At 37.4% G+C, this 7492-nt stretch overlaps 1 protein-coding gene across 1 annotated transcript in view; it reads right to left on the bottom strand.

The window, feature by feature from the left end:
- Dmd (dystrophin) overlaps positions 1-7492 on the bottom strand; it is a 2056279-nt gene that overhangs the window by 46332 nt on the left and 2002455 nt on the right. The window lies entirely within an intron of this gene.

The raw sequence follows: 7492 nt of genomic DNA, 5'->3' as shown, positions 1-7492 counted from the left end.
AAAAGCATTCCACTATGCTTATGTTAATTCTATGCAATGCATGATATGTAGTTCTCTCAGTCAGGGAAATTCATCCTTTCCCTCTTTTAGCTGTCATTGACCTTATACTAACTACCTTTGCAGAGATCTCTTCAGTGTCTCAGACAAAATTCATCGTTGACCTAGTTGCCCATCCAGAACATCTATTACTCTAGATTTTAAATGTTCATATTTTAAGATTATTTTATTAAGTGTTGAATTTCAATTGGCAAATGAGGCCTTATTCATCTTTGACGTCTCACATTAAGTATTCAGGTAATAACTTTGGAATTAAATGACATATGCTTCAGACTATAAAGTAACTGAAGAAATTCAAGATCATAATCCATTCTATTGTCCCAGGATGGTCTAGTAATGAAGTCCACAAGGAGAATGGGTGGGTGGGGGTCATCACAGAAAAATCTAACAAAAGAATTAGGATTGTAAGAATGTGAGTTTTCACTTAGCCTGTTTTTTAGAGATAGAAGTTGTAGCTGTAAGATGTGAATATTCTAATCCTCAGAGGGTTACTTCAGAGTCTCTTTGACTTTCCAATCTCCTATGCCAAGATTCTAAGTGCATCAGAAAACCATTTGACTGTTATTCTGATTTCAATGACATCAGATTCTTAGACTGAAGTTCATGGAATGTAGTGACAACTTTAGTTTTAAAGAACGTGCAACCCTCATTTTCACACTGTAAGGCGACTTGAATACATTTACCACAAATAGCAATTTAAAAAGAGATAATTAGGAGAAAGAAAGTTAAATGATAATTCTTGCTTATTCATCCATTTCTATGAAATAGACGGCCCAAACCAGTTAGAACTGAGCCTCTGATTCTTGAGGACTCCACCTCTGGTTCATGAACATCTCCTCTCTGCCTAAATAAAGCTATGATGGTTGATCCAATTCTAACAGAGCTTTTGAGATACAGTGTTTGGACTTCAGCTCTTCATCATCCTTGCCTTAAAAGGTCATGGATGCTTGATTTATGGTGTTAAACTAGCTGCCTTTAACCAAAAAAGGTCCTGTAGTCCTCTGTTTTGTAGCCTATGTTGCCAAGCAACATAAATGCCTACTTTCATTAACCTTCTCATATACAATGGTAACCTGAACAAATGTAAGAATCAGTCTCTAGTTTTCAGTGGTGGCAACTGGGCATGGTTCTCTCTGTGATGCTCCCCTCATCTTCTTTCCTTATCTTATATTCTTTGCCAACCACATTTATGAAAGAACACAAGAGTGGTCTTTCTCTCATACAAGGCCAGGCCTCCTCCTGTACCCTGTTGTCCTTTAATATCTTCTCTCTACTACCTTTTCTGAGAAAATGCTCTCATTCCCACATCCTCTTCTCATCTGCTGGTATATTTTTCCAACATATGAAAATGAATTAGACAAATGCAGACACCCACAGCCCAACAGTGGATGGAGCTTGGGAACTCTTATGGAAGAGTTGGGGGAAGGATTGAGGGCTCCAAAAAAGATAGAAACTCCACAGGAAGACCAACAGAATCAGCTAACCTGGACCCTTGGGGCTCTCAGAATCTGAACCAACTAACCAAAGAGCATACATGGGCTGGACCTTGGCCTCCCTGTGTAGCAAATGTGCAGCTTGGTCTTCATGTGGGTCCCAAACAACTGTAATTGGGGGTTATCCCAATAGCTGTTGCCTGTCTGTGGGATATGTTCCTCTACCTGGACTGCCTTGTCTGGCCTCAGTGAGAGAGGATTTGCCTAGCCCTGCAGAGAGTTGATGTGCCAGGGTGGGGAGAGACTCAGAGAGGCCCCACCCACTCAGAAGAGAAAGACAGGGGAAAGGGGGAAAAGATTATAGAAGGGGTCCATGAGCAGGATGTAAAGTAAGTAAAAAATACTACTACTAATCAAAGTTGATTCTAAAAAAAAAAGATCAGACTGCAATATATAGCAAAATGTAAAATAATTCCAACCACAAATGTATTTGTAAATATTTGCATATGTAAAACTTATCTTTATTATTGTGAATTATTATCTGTTTTGTTCCATTTAGCCTTATTCACTTCTTGTGTGTCTTCTAAAGATGAGTTTTAAATATGCAAATATTTACAAATATATTTGTAGTTGGAATTATTTTACATATTTTAGCAAAAACTTTTTTATTGAATGCTATGTATAAAAAGTAGGAGGAAAGGAACTTCAACAGCAGTTCTCTTTCTTATAGACTGCTGGCATTTATATGAGACCATGGCACAAGCACCAACACTCAATGGTGCTATACTCCACTTGCTATTTTCTAACTTCGTGGCTCCTGAAGAAGGACCTTCACAAATGCTGCTGAGAATTCAAGTATGAGATATCCTTGAACTGACAACTCCAGATACAAAAAACAAAACAAAACAAAACAAAAAAAACTTTTGCCTTTTTGCCTGTGCACCTGCTAGATTTGGGAATCCTTCCTTATTGCCCAGAGCTGTTGAACTACCAAGTCAATTGTCAATCTGTGGTATCAGTTCTACCCATCCCATGAAATATTAGCTCTACCTATCCCTTGAAATATCACTGAAATTGTGTCTGTCTCCCTGTTTGTACTATCTACTTAAGACCTTAATCACATTTTGTATGAGCTCCCATGTAGCCTCGAAATGTGTTTTCCTAATTCCTCATGTTCTTTTGAAATTCATCCATGACAAAGCTATGGAACTCTCTATGCATACACATAAACCTCATACACACACACAAAACATAGACATAAATGCAAATCTAAGGACTACAGTCCTAGCTGACACTCTAGAATGGCCCCGTGTTTGTCTTAGGATGCTATTGCTGTGATAACATTCCATGACCAAAAGCAACTTATGGAAGAGAGAGTTTATTTTGTTTATACTTTCACATCACAGTCTATCATGTAAGGAAATCAGAACAGGAACTCAAACAGGGTAGGAACCTAGAGTCAGGAACTAAAGCAGAGGCTGTAAAGGAATGCTACTTAATGGCTTCTTTTCCGTGGCTTCCTCATTCTGCTTTTTTAGAGCACTTAGGACAACCAGCAATGGGGTGTGGCATCACCCACAATGAGCTGGACCCTCCCTAATCAATCATTAATTAGGAGAGTATCTCACAGACTTTTCTATAGGGCATTACTTTGGAGACATTTTCTTATTTTTAAGATTCCCTCTCCCTAGATGCATCTATGTTTGTGTCAGGTTGACAGAAAGCAACTAGTACACGATCATAGGGAAGGGAGCTTAAAATCACGTGACACCACTCTTTCTCTCAGAACCCTGCCTACCAGACCTCCTCATTGTGTCTCTTCTTTTGCCTTGTTTTGAGATGGCTGTCACTGTATAGAAATTGGCTGGCCTAGAACTCACTACAAAGACCGGGCAGGCCAAAAACTCACAGATATCTATCTACCTGCCTATGTCTCCTGGGTGTTGGGACTAAAGGTGTATGCCGCCCTACCTGGTCACAAGGTAGCTTTTACAAATACATTCTGTCATTGTTCCTTGTCCTTTGGCTCATTCATCTCTGGCTGCCCACCCCCAGCCCTTGGACTCACATATAGATAAAAATAAAAAATAGGCTAAAGACGCCAGAACCTCTGAGGATCTATAGCATGAAGATAGGACATCAAGACATTAGGTTTCTTATAAGATACATGAATAAGCCAAGGATTTCTAGTTTGTTCATTCCAGCGGTATAAGAAACCAATCTAAAATTCCTTGATGTTACTATGATCTTGTGTGACTCTAAGAATGAAATGAAACAAAGAAAGACAAATTAAAGTTGGAAAGGCCTGGTTGCCCAAGAACCAAGGCATGAGAAAGTACTGAGAAGGGACTACAAATGTACTGAATCCTCACTGTGAGACCAGGAAACAATTTTAGTTGCCTTTTGACTTCACAGTCTATCTGATTCATATTTGCCTGCATTTTAGACTTAGGAACAATCTAACAAATTTACTACGCAGATAGTAAAATGGCAAGGAATACTTATCTCTGATAAAGGCTACTCTTTCATTGCTAAGATCATACTTTGGATTTCAGGGCAAAGAGTATATCACTTAATACAGAAAACATGCTAGCATTTTCCAAGAATAGATTGAAGTCAGGAGACTGTAGGCTATAATGTACACAGGAAAAGTGATAAACTATGAGCTTTGAGTTTACAGTGCTAAGGACACAGGATGTACCAAACTCCCAAAATTCAGCTGGCTTCTGCCAAGTAAAGACAAACCTCAATTATCCGTGGTAATCAGTGATAGACACGACACAGAAATGAACACAAAACATGAATGATAGGTTAAGCTAACTAATGTTACCAATGACCCAAACTTCTGAGAGGTACTATCAGAAAACTCCAGAGACCAATTTAGCTTCATTCTTATCCTTATAGAAAAGCTAAGAATCAGAGAGTGCTGATGGAAGAGACACTCAGAGCCTGTAATTTAGAAGCAATGCTTGTTACTAATCAATGCAAGGGAAAGTATTTTAAGAAGTTAACAGAGATTAAATATAATAAAAGCTCAAAGCTCAATTAAATATTTTAATATGTGAAATTAGGTTTGTTTAAAATATTTGTTAAAAAATCAATTTCATTTAAAAACCAAGATAGATTCATCCAGTTTAATATACTTATTCATTAATTTATTCAACAAATATTTGTAATGCTATGCATAAGGAATAGGATAAAAGGAATTCTAATGTCATAGATAAGGTATCCCTGAGACATGTCTACAATAGTCACCTTGTCTTTTCCCAGGGCATGGGACCAGGAATGTTGAAAATAATAATTAATAGAATTCAGTAACATATATCTCCAAACAGTTCTTTTTTGCTAACTGCAATTTCATATAATTCACATTTGTACAATAAGGACATAAAATATCCATAGATATACTTTAAATATACACAGATGTTTAGATATATTAAAAGTCTGCATCAAAAGCATTTAGTACAATCTTAATTTTAGACATCCTCCCTCATTTTCCCTTCAATTTGGTTCTTAGTTGTCATTTTCTGTAGCCTACTCCTGTCTTGGGAAATATCCAAGCTGGCAGGCACAGAGAAAAGGCATCTCAGTGATTTCCCAGGCTTTCTTAGGGAAGGAAATGACAAATTAAAGGCTTTTAAAGCAACACCCAATTCAAAGGTCATTGAAGCAGAATGGCCCTGAATCTCTTTCATGAAAAGTCTAAGACAGCAGAGGGCAGAACAGAGAAAATGAGGCAGGGGCAGGCTGTTCCCAGGAGGGGCCTCTGGAGAGACATTTCTTCAAGATTTCAGTAGGAGGTGAAAATAGAACTAAGTAGTAGAAGAAAAGGCTTATTGTGACCTTTTCAAGATAACCTCCAGAAAGACTCACATAATGGCAGAGGTCTCATTTTGGAGCACTAAGGGGCTCTGCTATATAATCTTTCTTTCAGAGAACAAACCATCCCATTTTCAGTGACAAGCCTGGATATATTTCAGGGCAAAGTGGTTGAACTGGTTTATTCAGGGGCATTTGTTCTTTGCAAACATTCTCTCAAGGTAAGACATATTCTGGGGGAATAAACCCTGTCTCTATGTAGATGACATTTGCATAGAATGACTCTTTATTCTCTGATCCAAGGTAGAGTTGGCTATTTTGAGTGTGAAAAAATAAACCTGGTATGAATTTATCTCTACCACTGCTGACTGTGAAATCTGGGGCAAGCTATTCGAACCTCTCTCAGCCTGTGCTTTCTCATCTAAAGAAAGGAGATGCGTACTTCTTTGTACAGCTTTTAGAAAGATTAAATGATCTAAAATATATTAAAGTGCTTTCAGTATGAGGAGCTGGTAGTGTTTCTCAGTGGTAGAGTAGGTTCTTAGAATCTTTGAGGTCATGGATTCAGTCCCTAGTACCAGAAACTGTGTCCTGAAAATCATAAAATGATACACAAAGGAGCATTATCAGTATTCTTTCCCAACACTCATTTGACCTGGTTTCTATGGCATGGAGGGTCCTGACTAATGAGCTAAAAGGTATATTAAACAATAATGATCATATGCTAAAAATGTACTTACACTTCAGCAACATTAAAATTTTATTTATAAGGAAAATGACAATATTTTCTTCCCATTTGACTTTGACAAAGACTTAATATGAATGGCTATTAAGTATTATTACTTATTATTATTAGTGGCTGTTACCAATAAAATAGAAGAAGAGGTATTATGGTTTTGATTTCTACTTTTACAAATATAGCTTAGAAAATAAAGTTATCATTAATCTCCTCTCCCCGATGAACAATACTACATCTTTGCAGGTGGTCATGTGATCTCCTTGCTATATTTGTATATATATATATATGCTTCACCAAACACGCTCTGAGTAGTGAAATGGTATTACTATGGTAGATAGAACTAGAGGAACACAATGTGTATGATGGAATGGCCCCACAATGTATTTGAAGGAGTTACAGACAGTAAAAGGGCAAACTGTCAAGGAGTTTTCTCAGCAAAGACTAAAATGATATAGGCTGAGAGCCAGCTTGAACATGACCCAGAAAGTAGCTGAACACAAAATAAAATCCTGGCTGCAACAGTATGGTCATACAGAAGAGAGAAGTTAACAAAACAAGTTGAAGAGAAAACAGTGGAAGGTTTCAATGCCTTGCTGAGAAGCTGGGTGTTCTTTCAAGATCCAGAAATTCAAGAAAGAAAGAGTACAGTGGTTCTGGAAAGATACACAACTAGTCAGTGCAAAGGATTTACTGGGGAAATGGGCAAGGAACTAACAGGAAGCCAACTTGATAAAGAGCTATAGCCAAAGGTCAGCAGTATTAAGAGCTGAAAGGCTAGTAGTGACAGCAGAAGGGACTAGATGAATGGCAGTCTGGTATTTCATGCTGAGGGGACATTCTCCCTCAGCACACTGGTTCTCAAACACAGTGTGTTGTCTAGATTAAGAAGTCTTGCTGCCTTGGGCTAACCAAAAGAGATGAAAGTACTTAACTACATATTTGAGCAGTCAGGCCTTTATAGACTTGCTTAGTAGCATTTCTGTAGAATGCCACACTGTGATTACAGGTGATTATGTGAAAAATTCCCTTAACCAACGTACCTGTAATACAGTAAATGTAATACAAAAACAAAAAGGCCAATGATTTATATTATCTAGACACCATACAATAGTCCAGGTCATTAGGATTTATATGCTCTACAATCATCATAATTTTCTCTTGACTTTTCCTTTTCACCAGTTTCTCATGTTTTCATATTGAACTTCTTTTTACAGGTGGAGTCTAACAACTGGAATGGCCTACCTAATCTACTATGAAGATGAACAAAAGCGGCAATGTCTGTAGTTGATGAGAAATAAGAGGAAATACTATTCCTAAGTATTACCAAGATAATGAATCTTTTTCCTTAAGTGTTTCTGGTAATATGGCCAAACACATGTAAAATTTATGTAATCATCAATTAACTTACTTGCTTTTCTTAAATTCTATTCTCAAATACATACAT

The sequence above is a fragment of the Mastomys coucha genome, chromosome X (genome assembly GCF_008632895.1).
Source record: "Mastomys coucha isolate ucsf_1 chromosome X, UCSF_Mcou_1, whole genome shotgun sequence".
Taxonomy (NCBI): domain Eukaryota; kingdom Metazoa; phylum Chordata; class Mammalia; order Rodentia; family Muridae; genus Mastomys; species Mastomys coucha.
This window is presented reverse-complemented; position numbering and strand designations above follow the sequence as displayed.